Source organism: Sarcophilus harrisii, chromosome 2, assembly GCF_902635505.1.
Source record: "Sarcophilus harrisii chromosome 2, mSarHar1.11, whole genome shotgun sequence".
In the NCBI taxonomy this organism is placed as follows: domain Eukaryota; kingdom Metazoa; phylum Chordata; class Mammalia; order Dasyuromorphia; family Dasyuridae; genus Sarcophilus; species Sarcophilus harrisii.
In genome coordinates, this window is record NC_045427.1 from 460,140,359 (window position 1) to 460,161,690 (window position 21,332).

At 39.0% G+C, this 21,332-nt stretch overlaps 1 long non-coding RNA gene across 3 annotated transcripts in view; it reads left to right on the top strand.

Moving 5' to 3' along the window:
* LOC111718525 overlaps positions 1-18,727 on the top strand; it is a 48,877-nt gene extending 30,150 nt beyond the window's left edge. Inside the window, exons 4-5 of one of the 3 annotated variants that reach the window (XR_004232265.1) lie at positions 4,022-4,829; positions 6,025-6,609. This is a non-coding gene — a long non-coding RNA (uncharacterized LOC111718525). Of the gene's footprint in view, positions 1-4,021; positions 6,610-18,203 lie in introns of those variants that run through there. The other 2 variants (XR_004232264.1, XR_004232263.1) reach the window with 2 other exon arrangements.
* The last annotated feature ends 2,605 nt before the right edge of the window (positions 18,728-21,332 follow it).

A 21,332-nucleotide genomic window follows, 5' to 3' on the forward strand; every position in this document is an offset into this window, starting at 1 on the left:
GAAATATAGGATAATTTGCCCTCATAATGGAGGGGATCAGGAAAGGTTTCATGTAGGAGATGGCATCTAGACTGAGTGATAAAGAAAACTAAGGATTTTATAGGAATCAGAAATGTGCAGGGGGTGCATTCTAGGCACAGGTGGACAGCTTGGGAGAAGGAGCAAAAAGGACATAGCAGACCAGGTTCAGAGAGCATCTGGGAGACCATTTTGTTGGAAAGGAAATGAGAAAAGGGAGAGTGAAACACGATTGTTTGCTTGAAATACCCTGAGGAGTATGTGTTGTATCACAGAGGGAGTTATGGTCAGACCTGTGCTTTGGGGATATTATACTGTGTAGAGGATGGATTGGAAAGGGAAGAGGCTAGAAACAGTGAGAAGTAAAACTCATTTATTGGTAAGAAAACACACTTTTGTTCAAGAATTGAACCTAACTGTCAATGCTATGAAGATGGATGGTTGATAACTGGAAGGAAGGGAATAAGGAATAAAGGGGAAATGGTTATACAGGTTGAATAATAAGAAAACTGAACAAAGCACTCAGGAGAGAAGAGGTTCTGTAATTAAGGAGTGGTGGTGGTCATGAATGAAGGAAAAGATGTGGGATGGGAGGATGATATTTAATTGTACATGACATTCCCCTCAGTACTCCCAAAATTGAGTCAGACTTGGAGCGTATTCTGTTCTAAATTTCTGTGTGTTCATGGCAAGAGGCAAAGAAATGTGAATGTTTACTTTATAAAGGGCTTAGATTACTTTGTGTTCCAAATCTATTGCTACAGAGTGGAACAAAAAAGAATGCATTCTATCTAGTTGATTTTGTTTTGATATTACTTTCTTAGTTCCCCTACCAGACTACAAGTGCCCCAAGGAAAAAGATTTAGTTTTATACACTTTTTTTTAGGGCTTAAATAAGTTTCCCTGGCACATTCCATCCCTCATCAGTATCAGGATGATGGGTTGAGTCAAGGAGTAACTGTCACAGGAGGACCAGGGGACCATTTCCTTAGAAATTCATGGAGTTTTCTCTAGAAAATCAACAAGAGCCAATGAGATTTCTGACTAGACGAGATGCTGCAATACCCTACCACCTTTCTCCCCATTCTTCCTCTTCTTTCAGTCTCAGACTTCTTTTGCTCTAAAAGAAGAGGTGACATACTAATCAATTGTTAACAGACAACAAAAAGTTGAAAGGGATGGGTGACAGCAGAGTCAAGTTTCAAAATAATCCTGGCTGCCTAGAATACTAGAATTGAAGAAGATAAACTTTAATAGGGGAAAAGTGTCAAGTTGTACAGTTGGATTAAAAAAAATCACATGCAGAAGTTCAAAATGGGGAAGACATGGTTAGACAGCATTTCGTCTGAAAGAGATATAGTTTTAGTAATCTTAATGTGAGTCAACACTGTGATGTGGAAGACAACAAAGCTATTGCTTTTAAAGGTCACATCATGAGAAGCAGAACTCCCAAGCATCAGGAGCTATTAGTACTGTTCTGAGTCAGAGCATTCCTGAAGAATTATGTTTAATTCTGGGGTCCACATTTTAGAAAGGATGCTGGATGTTAAGGAGCTTCCAGAGGAGGGTGACCAGAGTGGTGAGAGTCATGACGTGTAAGGAATTGATAAAGGAACTGGGAATGGGTGTTGGGACCATAGAAAAGGAAATTTAGGGTGGAACTAGTAAATGTTTGCAACTTTTTGAAAGGTTGTCATAGGCCAGAAGGATTAGTTTTATTTTGCTCAGCCTTAGCGGGCAGAACCATGGGCTCCAAAGAGGCAAATTTAGGCTTCAGGTAAGGAGACACTTCCTAACTATCAGAATTATGCAAACATGGAATAGGCTGTTTTGGGAGAGGGAGGGATTTTTCTCATTAGAGGTCTTCAAGAAAGAGCTAGATGATCATTTGTCAGCTATATGATAGAGGGACTTACTTCCTGTACCTTCTCTCTATTATTTCCCATTTCTATATATAATTTGCTATTATTATTGAATTATTATAATCATATTAATTGTTAAAATCATACTTCTTATATATGAGGAATATTTTGCATACACTTATTTGCATGTTGGCTCTCCAATAGGATTATAAGCTCCTTGAGGGCAGGGACTGTCCTTTGCCTCTTTTTGTATGCCCATCTCTTATCACAATGCTTGGTACATAGAAGCACTTAATAAATGTTGATTGATTTTTCAGGTGTAGTTTGAACTAGATGGCTACTGAGATTCCTTTCAATTTTGAAATTCTGTGAATTCCTAAAGTTCCGTATGCATCAGGAAAACATGAACCTCTTCTTTCTTTCTAAATTACTTTCTTTATTTTATTTATTTATTGCTGAGGCAGTTACAGCTAAGTGACTTGCCCAGGGTCACACAGCCAGGAAGTGTTAAGTGTCTGAGACCAGATTTGGACTCAGATCCTCCTGACTTCAGGGTTGGTGCTCTATCCACTGTACCATTTAGCTGCCCCTCTAAATCTCTTTTTTCTTGAAAACTCCCCAGGTCTGTCCTTTACACAGAAAATTTGATCTCTTCTCATTCATAACCTTCAAATATTTTTTCTCTTGTATCCCAGCTCTGCTCCCCTCCAACCTGAAATCTTTTCCCCCCATTTGACAATACTGTCCCCTCAATAAGTAATTCCTTTTCTACTCATAAAATTATAAACTTAGAAATGTAATGAATATTATAGGCTATTCCAACTCACCCATTTTACAGATGAAAAACTGAGTTTTTTTTTTTTTAAATAAAGAAGTTAGGAAAACTTGTCCAAGGTCATAGAGATTGTAAATAGCAGATTCAGGATTTGAATCCAGATCCTCTGAGTCCAAATCTAACATTCTTCCCATGGGTGGTACCTACCTACCTGTCTTCCTTTTCACAGACTCTGGCTAATCTGCCAGATTATTTGTTTGTTGATCATATTTATTTATCTTTCAAAGAATTGACTTTATATTGAATACTATTTGCTTATTGATCTTAGATTCAAACTTTCTCTAAGACTGAGAGAACCTTGGCTATCCTAAAAATGGCCCTCTTCTAAATGGCTTTTTTTCTTCCTGTAATGAGCCTTCATATTCCATTCAAGGGTCTACGGGTTCCTTTGAGGGGTTTTAATGCCATTGGCTCAAGACCTAACCAATCGTGTACTAAACCTCCTCTTCCCATTCCCATAAGTTACCAGTGACTAGCATAACCAATTCTATTGTTGTTCGGTTATTTTCAGTTAGGTTTAACTCTTTGTGACGCCATTGGGAGTTTTCTTGGTAAAGATATTGGAGTGGTTTGCCTTTTCCAAATCATTTGGCAGATGGGGAAACTGAGGCAAGCAGGATGAGTGACTTGCCCAGGTTCACACAGCTAGTAAGTGTCAGAGGTCACATTTGGACTCAGGTTTTCCTGACTGCAAACTAGGCATTCGATCCACTGCACCACCTAGCTGCCCCTAACCTTTTAACATATGGATTTCCTACTTGGAAATGGAGGGGGATCAAGTTTGCTTTTTTTGCCCCCTCTCCTTCTAGATGCAACTCTGGAGAATGGAGACCCTCCCCAAAGATTTAAACTGAGATAAAGGGAGGGACCTGCACAAAAAGTCAGCCTCATGAGAGACATCCTCAGCAAGAGTTAGACTCTTTCCCCACCAGACAAAGCCAAGCATCGAGGCTGGTGAAGGAAGTCAGTGAGAGGAGTTTTAGATGTTGGGATGGGGAGGTGGGGATTGGAATCAGAGGAAGCCAATAGGGAGGGGTCTAGAAGAATCTCAAAAAGGAAAGCAGAACTTCATTTCTGGGCTGGTGGCCATTGGGGTGAAGGTCAAATGCCAGAGAATGCCAAAGAAGTCCCTGACAAAAAAGGGTGAAGAAATTCTGACTTGCAGCAATAGGGTAGCATATTGATTATATGTCTTTTCTCTACTTTATGAACCTTGGTTTTTACCTACTTTTTTCCTGGTTAAAAATATGGCATGAATAAATTTTTTTCTTTGAAATTCAACTATGAACTCTCCTTTAACTCCTAGGGAACACCTCAGGATGGCAGGATATCGTCTTTGGAATGATCTGGGAGGCTGAATGTCGAGTCAGGATTTCTGGAGAATGTGGGGAAACTGGGAGGTTTTGTGCTGTTTGAAGGCTGGGATTTCGCTGCTGGCAAATAACTCTATATAGGCTGGAATGGGGTGGGTGGTGGAGGTCTCTGGCCTCCCTTCCTTCAATCAGCCTTTTGTTTTGTCCCTACTTTATTTGTGTACCAGTCTTGTAGCACTGGGGTCACCCCATTCCTAGCCATTGGGGAGGCCTTCTTCTCTATAGTTCCTGGTCTTAAAAAAAGTTATCTACCTGTCTTTCTGCCCCTGCCCTCTTTTAGAAAAGTCCTTGGAGACACAAAATGCTGGTAATTAAGAAAAATTGCCTAATCTCAAATCAGAGAGTAAACTGGATCCTTTAAAGTAGATCCTTCTCCCACAGCATCACAACAAATGGTATCAAAGTCAGCTCCATGACCCAGTCTGATGGAGACGCCGTGCAGAAATAAGGCAAGAACCAGAGTAGGATTCCCGGTGTCCAGCCATGTTTCCAGTGAAAGGCCAACACAATGGCCAGAAGAGAGCAGCAGCATGGTTTTTACTTCACTAAATGGGGAGTTCTGCAACATCAAAAGTGTGAGAATCCCTGGCCACATAGGTCCTCTGTCTTTGTGTGTGCTCTTCATCCATTTGCCATGGACCTCAGGACATCTGTTTGCATGGACATTTCTGCCCTGCCCTAGATGCTGCAAAAACATCTACTCATTGACAGGAATGGAGCCCTTTTCTATAAATGAGTGAGGTGAGAGTTAAATGTGATCTGGGCCTTGGTCCTGTTCATTTTTTTATTTTTCCTGCATTGGATTGTTTAGAGTAGGACTCCTTAAAAATTTGTAATTTTAAAAAATATTTTGATAACTGTGCTCCAATATAATTAGTTTCATGTGTATTTTATTTTATGTACTTAAAAAATTCTTCTGAAAAGTGGTCTGTAGGCATCACTAGAATGCTAAAGAAGTCCATGACAAAAAAGGTGAAGAAATTCTGACTTACAGCAATAGGGTAGCATATTGATTATATGTCTTTTCTCTAGTTTCTGAACTTTGATTTTTACCTACTTTTTTCTTGGTTAAAAGTTATGGCATGAATAAATTTTTCTCTTTGGAATTCAACTATGATTTGAAAATATGATCTTCTATCTAAACATTTTAACAGTTGAAAATTCCCACTTAATATTCAATCATATTGATTCTTACCAACTTTATAGAAAATGGCTCTGAACTCTCTAGAATTTGGCAACTAGCAACAAAATTAATACCTCCAGGAATCATGCAACAATTAAGGGTATACATGATGTCTTCTTTTCTAGAGTGAACTCTAAAGATATTGTTTGCTTTCTTTCTGATCTGCAAATAAGCATGTGATTCAAAGTTATGTGAACTCAATATATAATAGAAAAGTAAAACTAACATTTATTTTAACATTAACAAAGGGAACCCCAAATCCTACAGAAGCTCAACTTCAGTAACTTGAATTCTTGTGGAAACTTTATGGTCTACACTCCCAGGTTCTACAACTAAGGGACCCTAATTTAAAAATTCTCATACATCCCATCCTATTGGTCAAATGTGAGGAGTAGAGGTGGGGGAGGGTGAAGAATGGGATTCTTTTCTTTTCTCTCCCTTATTTCTGTCATATAAAGAAGGTAGAAGATTCTGGATAAATAGGGAGATCATGAAAATGAGTCCTTAGAGATTATCATTGTTAATGAAACTCAGTCTGGGAACTCAGTCATTGTGAGCTCACCCTTGGCATTTGGGATGGCATGGACCTAACTTTTTCCTGGTTGTTGATTAGTTGGGATTCAGCAAAGGAAGTTATTTTAAAAACTCATGTGCTTCTCTAAGTTCAACAAGCTTCTTTGAAAGTTGGCTTCTACTTGTTTTTCAGATTACAGAAGTGAAGAGTTTTTTATTCTAACTAATAATTGCTTATAGGAGCTCTGTTGGACAGAAGACTCCTGGGAGGTTACTATGCTTGTGGCTGAGAAGGAACAGAATCCAAAGCAAAGACAGTTAAGAAAAGCTAATCTTACAAGGTGGGTAAGATCATTAGAGAATAGATTACAACTTTGATGATTTTAGGTAAAGAAGAAAGAAAATTATTACTTTTTGCAAATATTATGATCTATTTAGAAAACCCTAAAGAGTCAGCTAAAATTAATTGAAATTAAAATTAATAAATTAAACAGCATTACAGAATATAAAACAAATCTCCATATATCATTATGATCTATATAAAGCATTCTAATATATTAGTAGCAAAATTTAGCAGGAAGAGTTAAAAAGAGAAATTCTATTCAAAATAACTATAAAAGGCATAAAATAGTCTAGAGTATATTAAGATAAATCCTTGAATTATATGAATGCAAATATAAACCACTCTTTTGGAGTAAGCCAGATCTAAATAATTAATTATTTAGTCACTTCTTAGTTGTGAAGAACTCTTTGCAACTCTATTTGGGGTTTTCTTGGAAAAGATATTGGAGTGGCTCACCATTTCCTTCTCCAGCTCATTTTACAGATGAAGAAACTGAGGCAAATGGTATTGAGTGACTTGCCCAGAGTCACACAAGTAGTAAATATCTGAGGATTTCATCTCATGAAGATGAGTCTTCCTCACTTCAAGACTAGCACTCTGTTCACTGTACCAACTACCTGCCCCTAAATAATTAGACATATTAATTACCCATTGGTAGATCAAGCTCTGATAATAAAAGACAATACTACCTAAATTAATGTACTTATTGAATGCCATGCCAATTAAATTACTAAAAGATCATATTATAGAGTTTGAAAAAAGATTCATATGGAGGAGAAAAAGATCAAGAATCTTAAAAAATAAAAGTGGACAGAAAGGGGATCTATTAATACCAGGATCTTAAACTATATGACAAGGTAGGATTTGTTGAAATGATTTGGTACATGTTAAAAAAGGAACAGGTTGACAGTTTAGGTACATGATACACAGAACAAAGCAGATACAACATTGTGGTATTTGATAAACTCAAATACTACACTAAGTTACTGCACTAAAAACTCATTTCAACAAAAACTGCTGGGAAAAATGGAGAGCATTCTGGCATTGGTATAGACAAGTGTTCAATCCATCTGTCAAGATAAATTCTAAAATGGATGCATAACTTAGACAAAAAAGATGATATCGTAAGCAGTTCAAAAGAGGAAAGAAGAAATTATCTTTCAGGTCAATGGAAAAGGAAAAAGTTCATGATTAAACAAATCATAGAGAAAATCACAGAGAATAAATCTGAACAATTTGGAGTATAGGAAATATAAAAGTTTTTGTACCAACAGATCTAATGGGGTTAACATTAGAAGAAAGCTGATAACTGGATCTTTGAAGTAAGTTTCTCTAATAAAGTTTTCATATCTAGGGTACACAAAGAACTGATTAAAATTTATAAGACAAAGAGCTGTTCCCCAGTAGATTAGTGTTCTATTGGGGAATAGCTCTTGTGTCTCTAAACAGGCAGTTTCCAAGGGAAGAAAGCCAAACTATCAATGACCATATGGAGAAATGCTTCAAATTGCTCATAATTAGATAAATGTAAATTACTCTAAGGTCCTACCTCATATCCATCAGATTGGCAAAGATGACAAAAGAGAATGACAAATGTCAAAAGAGCTGTGGGAAAACAAGCACACTAATATACTGTTGGCAGAGCTCTCAGTTGATTTGGCCATTCTGGAAAGCAATTTAGAACTGCGCCCCCAAAGTCATTAAACTGTCTATGCCCTTTGATCCAAATATAAAAAGAATAAATTTATATTTATATACATACAAATATATTTTATACTAGTAGTAGTATACATATATGTATGTATGTGTGTGTGTAATATTTATAGAATATTATATGTGTGTAGTATATATTTTGTGGTAGCACCAAACTGGAAAGTAAGGAGCTACCCATCTGTTTGGGAAAATTAAACAAATTATGGCATATTATTTTCACCAGAAGAAATAACAAGATGGCCATTTTCAGAGAAAACTGAAAAGACCTCTATGAATCAACATAAAATAAAGTGAGCAGAACTAGTAGAACAATTTATATTGTTACAACAACTTTATAAAGAAGAACAATTTTAAAGATTTTAGAACTCTGATCCATGTCATGATAAACCATAATTCCAGAGGACTATTATAGATGAAACGTGATATTCACTTCCTGCCAGAGAGTTGATGGGATAAAATAGAGAATGAGACAGTTTTTAGACATGGCCTTTGTGGAAATTTGTTTTGCTGATTATATATATATTTGTTTTGAGAGTTTTCTTTTTTCTTTTCTTTTAATTGTTTTAATTAGGGCCTAAGGGACCCTAATTTAAAAATTCTCATACATCCCATCCTATTGGTCAAATGTGAGGAGTGGAGGTGGGGGAGGGTGAAGAATCCCATTCTTTTAATTGTTCAGTTGGGTGGGAAAGTAGGAGGGGGAGAAAATAAATACTTTTTAATTAAAAAAAAGCAACAAAATTAAATTTTAAAAAGATTGAAGCATAACAGATGGACAGTCCACATGCTACATGGGTACTCAAATTCTGTGGAGAGATCTAAAGGAAGGCCACCAGCATTTTAAGTGAACCTCTTGGGGAATCTTTATGGGAGGTCATGAAAAAGAGTACATGGGATGAGAAGGCACGGATGGGGTTTGATCCTCCCTGCTGGCAGGAATGCCCTCACAAATGAGATCACAGATGCATTCAAATGAAACCACAGGGGAAGTAGGCCCTGAGTGTCATCCCTCTGCCTGACAACTTCAACATTGCTTTCTATATTCTTGCTACTGTGACTTCCTGAAATTTTTTAAAATTCTAATAAAAAGCAGCTTTTAAAAAATTCCAGCTTTTTTCTCCCTTCTCATCTCTCATTTCCCTTTGGTCACTCTCGATAAAAGCATAGATACCCACAGAGCTCAGCACTAGCATCCCTTGACCAGAAGACTGAATAATGTCTCAGCAAACAATACAGCTCTGGTAGTGGGTATGACTCGAGCCCAGTACTTGGGAGCCACATCTTAGGGAATGGGTGTAGCAGAGCCTGAAGCTTTCCTGTGCACCATCCCTCTTTCCCTCCATCCCAGCCTAATTCTTTGTTTGTGGGTGGGTGGGTGAACAATAATTTTTAATAGGAAAGCATAAGACACAAAGACTTTGTGTCTTCTTTCCTAGAATTTCCCAAGCAAGATTCCTCCCCAGAGGACAGCCCTGGAACAGCTTTGCTTTCCTGTTCACTCAGGCTTTGCTTAGAGAGACATTTAAGCCTTTATTAAACCTTTGTAAACTTTTGGAAGTCCCGACTCTTTGGTTCTATCTGAAAATGTATATCTTAGCTGAGAAGTAGGTCATCTTCACAGAAGCAGAGGGTCAGAGCTGGCAGGGCCTGCAAGGCCCCTCTAAAGCACAGCTGGCAAGTGATCTCTGAGCCTTGGTGCAAGACGGTTCAGGGGCTCTCCCAAAGCACCTACTGAAGAAGGCGTGTTCCAAAGCAGAATGTGCCAGTTTTTTGGTTTCTTCATAGGAAGTTCCTGCTGATCTCGAATATGAACTTGTCTGTTTGTGACATTTACCTTCTACTCCTAGTTCTGCCCCTGAGGAAAAGCAGTCTTTCCTCTTTCCTCTCCCCTTTGTACTTCTCCAAATTAAGCATCCCAGCGCCTTTAGCCATTCTCATATGATATTATCTCCAGGAGCCGCAGCATCCCACTTGCTTTCCTCTGGATACTTTGCAACTTCTCGGAGTCTCCTTTGTAAGTGCGGTACGTGATACTGAACCTAATACTGGAGATGTGTGGCCCAACTCGTGCAGAGCACAACAGAGCTATTGTTGTCCTCCTGGTCTTAGACACTATGTCTCATATCATGAAGCTAGCTCACGGTGATCTTACAGTCTGATGAAACTCTCACATTCCTTTTGGACAACTATCTCTCTGGCTATATCCATCCTACCTCAGGCTTGTGAAATTTGAATTTGTGTTTAAGTCAACATTTATTTCTATTAAATTTCATCTTATTTGACTTGGCAAAATGCTCTGTCCTACCAAGGTCTTTTGGGATCCTGATTGTTACTTGGTCAGCCATCTCTTCCAGCTTTGTGTGATCTGCAAATCTGATAAGCATGGCATCTGTGCTTTTATCTAAATCAGTGATAATAACATTAAACAGTACAGGGCCAAGCGCTGATCCCTAGGTGACTGCCATCCAGGCTTCCTGCTAAGTAAACATGAAACCATTAATGATTATTCTTAATTCAGCAATTCAACCAATTCTTAATTCTCTGAATTGTACTATTGTCTAGTTTCAATCATTTCATCTTTTCCCAAAGGATAAAATGAAACTTTGACAAATATTTTGCTGAAATCTAAACTACATTGATAGCATTTAGAAAAAGGAAGGAAAAAAAGGAGGAAGAAAGGAAGGAAGGAAGGGAGAGAGAAAGAAAGAAAGAAAAAAGAAAGAAAGAAGGAAGGAAGGAAGGAAGAGAGGGAGAGAGGAAGGAAGGAAAGAAGAAGGGAGGAAAGAAAGGAGAAAGTGAAAAAGGAGAAAGGGAAGGAGGGAGAGAGAGAGGGAAGAAAGGAAGGAGAGAAAGAAGAAAGGAAGGAAGAAGAGAAGGAAGGAAGGAAGGAGAGAAGGAAGGAAGGAAAGAAGGAAGGAGAGAAGAAAGGAAGGAAGGAGAGAAGGGAGGAAGGAAGGAGGGAAGGAAAGAATGAAGAAGGGCAGGAAGGAGGGAAGAAGGAGAAAGGGATGGAGGGAGAGAGGGAGAGAGAGAAGGAAGGAAGGAAGTTGTTCTGACATAATTTCCAACTGCCTTCTGGATGTTTCAATTGTATGCTCCCTAGGCATCTCAAACTCAACATGTCTAAAATGAAAGTCATTATTTTTTTCCTTTATATCCACCCTTCTTTTTGATTCTCTGTTTTTGTCAAGGACACAACCTTCTGAGTGAGCCACCTAGCTTCACCATCTAGGATTTATTCCTCTTTAGCATTTTTCACATTATTGTAATTTCAGTGTTGTCTTAACTGTTTTGTTATTTTCATTTCCTTTGATGTTTATCATTGTACATATTGTTTTCCTTATTCTTCTTACTTCATTATGTATCTGTCCATGCCTTAAAAAAAAAAAAAAAAAGTAAGTGGATTGGAGAGTTCCCAGTGTATCCATTTAGATTTTATGGTCATATGTTTCATCCAACCAAATCTTTGTGACACTTAGGAAGTCATATTTACCTCCTTGAGTTAGGATCTTAAGTTCACATGTATGCAAGCTTGTTACCTATACTTTGTGCTTTTATATATTGAAATCTAGGATTGTGGGTTTTATTGCTGGCTTCTTTTAAAAATATATTATCTCCTGTGAATTTCTGGGAACCTCCACAACAATTTTTCTTCCTTAATTGTGCTATGTTGGTGAGTACATATGAGTACTTTTTTTGCTCCCATTCCCTTTTCATTTTGAAGCCTTTTGGTTTGCAAATTAATTCTTATCAGCCTTGTTAGATTATTCAGGAGCCTAATACATTTTAAGGCATGGTTCAGAAATAAAAATTTTCTTTTCAGACACAATCTTCTTTATTCACATCTTTAGCACTTTGACTGAGTGTTAGAGTTCATGATGTCCCCAGCCTCTTTTGTCATTCTCAGTTTTGCCTTTAATACAAAGCTGCTGCTAGTCCTTTTTAAGATCTCTTTATTTTTCTTTCTCTTAGTATATATGTTTCAACCATTATATGTGTTTGTAAGGTGCTCTATCCAATAATTTACTTAATAAAAGTGAGGTATAAAAAAGAAGTAAGCCAAATCTCTCCTATTCCTATAACACTTTACCTGCTCAGATCTCAAATTTTTCCTTCATATTCCAAGTTCAATGGAATTTTATCTCATGTACAACTTTAGGAAATTAAAACAGCTACTGTATCAATAAAAGATATAACTAGCATAGAGATTCATATAATTTCAATATTCTAAATAATTAATAAAATAATGAAAATACTCTTGGAATTCACAAATAAAGATTTAAAATTAATGAATTATTCTTCTGTCTGTCTTATCTCTTTTGTCTGTCTTCTAATGCACAGGTTAAAAAATCAGACTGAATTAAAAATAAGTGAATAGTAAGAGTGAATGTATATAGGCAGCTAGGTGTTGCAGGAGATAGAATATGGGCCAGAGTCAGGAAGATTCATCTTCCTAAATTCAAATCTGGTTTCAGATATTTACTAATTATGTGACTGGGCAAGTCATTTAACCCTATTCACCTCTGTTTCCTCATGGCAAACCGATTTTTGCCAAGAAAACTCCAGAGGAGGTCATGAAAAATTGGACCTGACTGAGATGAGAGAAAAACAACAATGACAAAAGTAATGGGCTTGGGACTCAGCACTTTGCCATCAAGTCTTCCTATAGCTGCACAGGAGATCTTACCTATTTCTGAGTTTGGAGTCAATAGTATCATAAAAGTTGCTATGTGAAAATAGCTTTCAATGAGACATTTGTTAAATTGGACTGGGGGCATTGCCTAATATTCAGTGACTCCATAGGTTTCCCAGTTGCAGAGAGAGTAAAGGGTTTTTCCCAAAGGCTTTAAGTAAACTCTATCGTTCCTTGTGTTCCTGAGGTGAGAATCCAGGCCAATTTCTCACTCTCTTTGTGAAGAGTGCCCTTTTCTCAGAGTAGCAGCGGTCTTAAATTAGTATATAAAGATCTATCCATTTGTGATTGGCTGACACAGATACATTACTTGTTCACATCAGTCCTAGACTAGGGTGTGGGCACCTGACATCTCTGGTTAGGACATAGCTACAGGACAAGGAGCAAGATGAGAAGGAAGTCCTTCGGATGTAGGAATTCCATAGTGGAATTGTCCCTAAACACATAAAATGGAACTCAATTAAAAAGTGAACAAGGGAGATGGAGAGAAACCCTGGCTGTCTGAGGAGAGCCACAAGGAGATGGAAAGCAGAAACGTAAAGTGCAAAATAGCACAGTGCCTAGGGTGAATTTTAACTGGGCAAAAGGATAGGAGTCCAGGAATCAGAGGACCAGATTTAAGGTCCTTACTGTATCTTTACCTACAGTTTTCTCATCTGTGAAATAAAAGATTTGTATTTAGAATTGAACTCCTGTGAATTTCTGGGAACCTCTACAACTATTTTTCTTCTTTAATTGTGCTATGCTGGTGAGTGCATATGGGCACTTTTATTGCTCCCATTCCCTTTTAGAATTTTAATTCAGTAATTCAACCAAATAATCTGCACCAGTAGAGGGAGTTTCCATACTGAGAGTTTCCTACACCAATATCACAGATCTGGGCCTCATCCCCCTTCACCCTGTTTATCTCCCCCATCCTCACCCTTACCTGGACGACTTCTCCAAATAGTCAATGGCCTTTTCCCCTCAGCCCAGGAATGCTTTGGATTTCCTCTCGTGACAGGAGGACCTACTTACAAAGGTCTCATTATCAGTTTATCTTGAAATCACATTTGCTTATGTCTTTTCCCCTTGGAGTTTGGGTGCTGCGGCAGCTGCTGAGAGGGATGAGTGTGATTGCCCTGTACATTTGGGTCATCTCTCTCTCTCTCTCTTTTTTCTCCTGAGGCAATTGGGGTGGAGTGACTTGCCCAGGGTCACACAGCCAGGAAGTACTAAGTGTCTGAGGCCAGATTTGGACTCAGGTCCTCCTGACTTCAGGGCTGGGGCTCTACCCACTGCACCATCTAGCTGCCCCAGTCGTCTTTCCAGTATGTGTCTTATGGCTGGACATGGGGACATTTGCAAGTGAGGGAATGTCTTCTGGCAATATCTCTTCTCTTCCTACACCGGTGTAGCAGTTCCTATTGCTCTTGGCTCATGGGCTTTCCTTACCTTCTGACCATCCCCAAATTTAATTCTCAAATGGGCAACATAGATTAGGAACCAGAGAAAAGACAAATTATCCATAGAAACTGAAGACTTGTAGGCCAGGTGATCCCTTTTCCCATAGGTAGACCAGATTCATTCCTAGGAAAGCCTAGCCTCAAAGTCAGTTTTTCCTGTAACTCTCTGGCTTCGTATGTTTCCACTGCAGGGTAGAACTCCAGGGATAATCTTTAAAACAGCCATAGTATGGTTTATATTTACAATTTTCCCCAAAAGGATTAAAAAGAGTCCTTTCTAGAAAAAGTGCTCTTTGTATAAGTAATTATCAAGGATAGGACTGCTTATTATTCCCTCCCATAAAAAACTACTTAAAACACAAAAACTCATGAGCATTCATACACTTAAAACACAACTCTGTACAACACAAACATAATAGCTTCTCAATTCCATTATTCTTTCCGGGGAGGTAGAGGTTAGGACAACTTCTGACAGATTGCAGAACATCTCTTAGATGTGTATTATCTTGGGTAACTTGGGAGTTCATATTTCCAGGCCATCCAGAAATGGTTTTGACTTAAACCTATTGGCTTTCACACAGTAGCTGAGCATCAGGATCCAGGAGGACTTGACTCCTGCCATGTTTATGAAACACCCATTTCTTAAGATCACTGATCGAGATTTAGCGGTTTCAGTGAAGGAAACAAAGAAATTGGATATCGTCCCTCCTAGTTCATCTTATATCCTACTGTATATATCTTTTATGTACTTAGTTATTTGCACGTGTATCCTCCATTAGCATGGAAGCTTCTTAATTTCAAAGCTTATATTTTGCTTTTCTTCATTTAGCACAATATCTGGCCCATGGAAAGAATTTAATAAATGCTTGTTGATTGGTTGACTGACTAACCCCCATGCAACTAAGACTATAACTCTTAGAGAAGATACTAACCAGAATTGGTAGAAATTTCCCATTGTCCACAGTATCACATCCCACTCCCTATTCCTATTTCTTTTCTTACAAAAAAAAATTATTCTGTCAATTGAATGAAGAATAGATTGGAGAGGAAATAGAGAGTGAGGAAGACCTGATGCTGAAACAATAATACAGAAAATTTAATAAAGATATTCTGCAGGGATAGTACAAATAGAATCTGATAATTGTTAAGATATAGGGGGGAGGGAAGAATAAGAAATTTTGAATATGGAAGACTAGGTGAATGAAGCTTCCATAGACATAAATAGTGGAATCAGAAGGAGAAATGTTAGGGAAGAAAGAAAACAAGGTCAGTTTTGGACATACTGAATTTGAAGTACTGGTGGAGCGTCTAGGTGAAGTTTTCAAGGGGCATTTGGAAATACAGGTCAAGGGCTCAGAAAGAATAGTCAGAACCAGAAAGAAAGGTTCAGAATTTATCTAGATGAAGGTAGTTGTTGATGCTGTAAAAGACTGATATTACCAAGGGAGAGTAGTAAGATATAGGAGAAGGCACTCTAAGAACTGAAAGAAAGTGATGAGACTAGCGGTATTGGTCAGTCAGTCAGCAAGTAGCCTTTATTAAATGCCTACTATGTGCTAAGTGCCACCCTAAGTACTGAGAGCACAGATCCTTCCTGTTCTTAAGGAACTCACAGTCTAAGTCAACTATGGACAAATGATAATTAGTAAATAAATTAGTGACAATCAGCAAAGAGAAGAAGGCACTGATGATGATGTGGCAGCAATTCCCAGCACGATATGCAAAGTATGTGAAAAATTCACACCTTTATTTGCCAAAAGGTACCTTTATTTATGAGAAAAGTTTATAAAAATAACGAAGAGGTAAAATAGGCACCAGGAATGCTAAGAATGGATTCAAGAGAGCCTATAGTTGCAAGAAAAGAGGTTTTAACAATTAACAAGGGAACAAGTTCCCTAGTGGAATTCACAATTAACCAGGAGAAAAGGAATATGCTCTGAAGGGGAGTTTGCCATTGGCCGGCAGGTTAGATCCATAGAGAAGTTTAGCACTCTAAAAGAGTTAGTTAGCTACAACAAGGGAAAAGGTACTATGCAACATGGGGAGGGAGGGAGAAGAAAGATACCACTATAGTGGACTAACCTCAATAGGGATTTGGCAAAGACGGCACAGGCCATAGGCAGATATATAGAGGAAGTGTCACTGGGGAGTTTGACCTCACAACTCAGCTTGCTTTGTACCCAGTAAGGTGGGGGTCTCTGAGACCCCCATGAGGGTGGGACTACACGGCTGAGTCGATCCCACCAGTATCTTTCCCTGCTTGCCTCTTATCAGGATTTCTCTGCTAACCCTATCTAATTACTTAGCACCTTATTACTGAGGTTAAAGAGAGTGAAAAAAAGCATCTTGTAGAAGGTAGGACTCTGAGATTTTAGGGAGCAGGGAGGTGAAGATGAGCTGTTCAGTTGTGTTCAGCTTTTGTGACTTCATAGACCACTTCTGTGAGGTCCTTCTATCGTCCACTGTCTCTCACAGTCTGTCCAGGCTCGTGTCCATTGCTTCTATGACACTGTTTATCCGCCTCATCCTCTGCAATCCCTTTCTCTTTTTTACCTTCAATCTTTTGGGGGCTTTTTCAACAAGGAAGATGAGTAGGGAGAGCATATCAAGAATGGGGAACAGCCAGTGAAAATGTCTGTAGCCAGGAAGGGGAGTATTGTGTAGAATGTAAGGAGGCAACATACTGGGTTATAGACTACATTTAGGGGAACAAGTTGTAAGAAAGAGTGTAAGAATGGATTATGAATAGTCAGAGAGAGGGTTTTACATTTGATCCACAATTGAAAGGTAAAGGGGAGCCATTAGAATGAGAGATGAAGCAGGTAGACCAAATCAACCAGTTATTGTGATAGTCTAGATTATCTGGACTAATAAAAGTCTGGCACAGGTAGTTGCAGTGGCAAAGGAAACAAGGGGAAATATATAAGAAACATTATGAAGGTTGAAACTCTAGGACTTGACAGGATGTTGGTAAGGTTCTGAATGGTGTTTTGGACCAAGAGAATCTAAAGAACTGATTACTGAGGCAAACGGGCAGAAGCCACTGATAGAGATCAGTTTAGCTCCATGGTTCCACTCTCTGAGGAGGTCATTCAGTCTGAAATCCGTATGTCAAACTCCTGAAGACCCATCCTCTATAGAGGTCTCACTTTGCCACCTGTAAGAAATCCCTGAGGTTAAATTTTCCCTATAAAATGTGCTTATGGGCCATCCCATGGCCACTGCCTTCCTTTGGGTCAGCCCTCCACAGCACTCTGCCTCATGGGATCTTTCCCCTTCCCCTTCTTCCGTGTCATGTGATCTCTCTCCTACTTCCACTATGCTTCCCAACCCCACTTCCCCTCATAGCTGGCTAGCTCCTTTGAGGTGCTATGTTCCTTTTAGGAACTTGTCTTTCATATGCTCTCCCAACTCTATTTTATATTTACCATTTCTGATGTTTATTGTATCCTTTGCTTTTATCTGTAAACCCCTTCCCTAAATAAATCTACCTTTTGTCAAAGAAATGGCCATTGTGAATTCTGCACATGACCAAACCCCAGCTTTTGGTTCCTACCATCATCTGGCATTTACATCACTCTCATCATTTGGTATTCAAGCCACATCAATATGGTGAGAAGCGAGAGAGAGGGGGGGGGGGGAGAGAAGGAAGAAGGGAGAGAGGGGAGAATGACATATAGATTTCAAGCCTGTGTGACTGAGAGGATTGTGGTAACTTTAACTGTAACAGTTATAAGCTTTAATAGCAATAACTAAGTTTGGAAGATGGAAGAGTTTGGAGAGGAAAGATAATGAATTCAGTTTGGGGCATGATTTTAAGATATCTATGGGAAATCCAGTTCCAGATGTCCCATAGGCAGTTGGAGGTGTGAACCAGTGGTTAGAGAGAGGTTAGAATTGAACAAATAGATTGAAGAAACATTAGTATAAAACTGATCATTGATCCAATGGCATTTGATCTGATCATCAATTGAAATAGTATAGAAAGGGAAGAGAAAAGGGCTCTGGACAGAAAGCCATGGGAAACAGAGCCAAAAGTGTTGTGTTGAGAAAAGAAAGAAATGAAACAGACCCTGTCCTCAAGAATCTTACACTGCATTTGAATGGTAATTACTAAACTTCAATTTCCTTTAAAATCCACATAACTCTGTATATATTATTTTTATGCTCATAAAAATAAGCCTGCGAGGTAAGTAGTATAATCATTATTATTCTCATTTTACAGATGAGGAAACTGGAGCCCCAAAAGTTGAAGTACCACTAAGCCAATAAGTGTCAGAACCCAGATTCTGTCCCATGGTATTTCTTGATGCTTAGATCCATGCACTTATACTTCCTTCTTGGGAAGAGACTAACAGAAGAAGGTTTGGTTGCAGACCGTAATATAACTCAAAGGCTAAGTTGTTCACTTTCCCCCCTTTCCTTTGTGTGAATGTTTGGAACTTAACTTCAGGAGGAGAGACTGCTCTAACTTTGGAAATAACTCTTGACTCCAGGATCTCTCACCAAGAAGAGCAGAAGAAGGAAGAAGAGGAAATAGCTCCCAGCGTACTGATGTGATCTATGATGTGGGATTTGGTACCAAATGATGGCAGGCACCAAAAGTTGGGGTTCAGTCTGTGAAGAATCCACATTGGCCATTCTCTTTGCTAAAAGGTAGACTTATTTAGGGGAATGGGTTACAGACAAAATGAAGGGATACAATAGAGGGGAATGGTAAATATGAAATAGAGTGGGAGAGCATATGACAAATTCCTCAGTGGAACTCACATTTACCCAGTAGAAAGTGAGCACCCCATGAGGTTGGGATGAGCTCCCAGCTGGCAGACCAAATCCTGAAAGGGATCTATCGCCCCAGGAGAATTATTTAGCTGTAAGGAGGATAAGTGGGGCTGGGAAGCATAGTGGAGCAAGGAGAGATACCAAGTGGCACAAGGGAAGGGAAAGACAGCAGGCAGAGGGCCTCGGTGGACTGACCCAAAGGAGGGCAGCAGCCATGGGATGACCCACAAGTATATTTTGTAGGGAAACAATAAATAAATAAATTCTAAAAGTTAACCTCAGGGACAGGACTAGAATTTCTTACAGGTGGCAAGGTGAGACTGCTCAAGACCTTTACAGACGTTAGTCTCAGGAGTTTGACATAACTTGGATTTCAGACTGGACCACCTCCCCACAGGTTGGAACCATGGAGCTAAATTGATCTCTATCAGAGCCTTCTGCCCACTTGCCCCAGGGATCAATTCCTCTTCTAATCACATTTAACACTCAAGACCACATCAGTTTGAACAGATCCTGTTGATTCCATCAGCAACTTGGCCTGGGGAGATGCCTAAAGATTTTATTGCCACTTGTGGGGATGGAGAAACTTTTTTTTGGAGCATTGGTCTTCCTGAGTTGGGCATTCCCTCCTTCTCAAGGAAGCATTGGTTTGGTTTGTGGTTGGCTCCCCACTGTGAGGATTGAGCAGCCTGAACTCTGACCTGTGGCCCCCAAATTGAGCTCATTAAAATTAATAAGGTCTCAGTTCAAAGAAGAACATAATAAAGTTAATATAGCTTTAATAATGGTATAAACCAAAGTAAGCTTAAGATTCTTCAGGAAGTTAGTTGTAAGGACTAGCTTCCCTCCTTTAACACAGTTAAATTGGTCTCATTCCCCCCTGAATATGGGTTCTGGGCACATTTCCATGTTAATTGGATACCTGTTTCCCCCATTTTGTTCAGATGGTTGCAGTGAAAAGAAAATGTCACATTCTTTTCTAGTATAGTTCCCCAAATAACTATCTTTAGTGGTCCTGTTGGTTAGCCTCCCAACATTGGGACTTTTCATTTGGGAATGTGAGATGGGTTGATTGCTTCTGTAGGTCACTGGGGAGTTGGCAAGAAAAAGAGTTCTGTATCATCCCATCTTCATTCTGCCACAGACCAAAGCCCCAGGAAATTACCAAAAGAGACCCTTCCCATTAAGGACCAAAGCTATGAGCAGAAATAGGAATGGGACGACAGGAAGGAAAATTTAGCAGAGAATCAACAGCTAATCCCCAAAGTTTTGACTTAAACTTGTGTTTAGTATATTGGGAACAATCATGCATTCTTGGAAGCCCACCTGGGGATTGCATCAGTCCCATGCTCAGAAGAGCTGGACTTGGCCCTGTTACAAAGGTATATGGAAAATTTAAAAATTGGAACATGATTGACTGAGCAGGTCCAGAACTGGGTGGGGATCCAGGGCTGATGTTAGTTTCTTAATACTTGTAGAAAAATCCAAAAAGAATGAATTTCTCCATTTATCCTTTATGAGATCCTAGAGGCCAGTTGGTCCAGGTGAAGAACAAAAGAGAAATCTGGGGTTGTTCTTTTAGAATCTTAGTGGGGCTGGCAGCATTGACAAAATTGAGGTGAGAGATAAAAAGGGAAAAGAAATGGACTTTGGGACCCAGACCCCTCTCTAACAGCTTGGTGCTTGGGGTTTTTTTTTTGTTCTCACTGCAATAAAGTCACAGAAATTTCCTTTCATTCTAATAGGAAGCTGATTTCCTTTCTTTTTTGTCCCCTGTGTTCTTCCTCATTTCTCATTTCCCTTCAGTCCCTGATAGAATCACAGCAGACACTTATACAGCCTGAGCCCAGGGATCCATGGCCAAGAATACTGATCCTTATTTATGCTGTGTCTGTCATCCTCCAAGCTAGGCTTGGTTCAAACCGCAGCACACAGGAGCCAGATTTAGTCCTTTGAAAAAAGGAAGAAGGCTAAAAGCACAGGTAGTAAGGGGTATATGTATTCACAAACATGTCCCCTTCCCTTCCCAAACAGAAAGGATCAGGCTGAGGGAAAACTCATAGGAAGAGCTGAAACAACCAAAACTTTCATGTATGTCTCTCTTGTTTGTTAATTGTTTTCCTTATAAATGCTTTATTGACATCCCTTTCTTTATATTACTTCCCAGTCATTTCCCTCTACTGGAACTTTTATAAATGTAGCCACACACCCAGGTAGTCCACCCTTCTGAGACAGCCCTATGAAGCTCTGTTGCAATTAGGCAACTCAATGGCTGGAACGTTGAACTTGTCAGAGTCAAGAATACTTGAATTCAAACTTGCCTCAGACAATTCCCAGATGTATGATCCTGGGCAAGTAATTGTTCTCTTAGCCTCTGTTTTCTTATCTATTAAATGGCAATAGTAATTGTAACACCTACCTCATGGGGTTGTGAAACTCAAATAAGATAACTTGTTAAGCCTTTAAAGCACCCTATAAATTCTCATTCTAATTTATTATTATTATTGTTGTTATTATTATCATTATTACCTACAGAGGGAAACATGTTTTATGGGCAGAAACATTGGCTAGA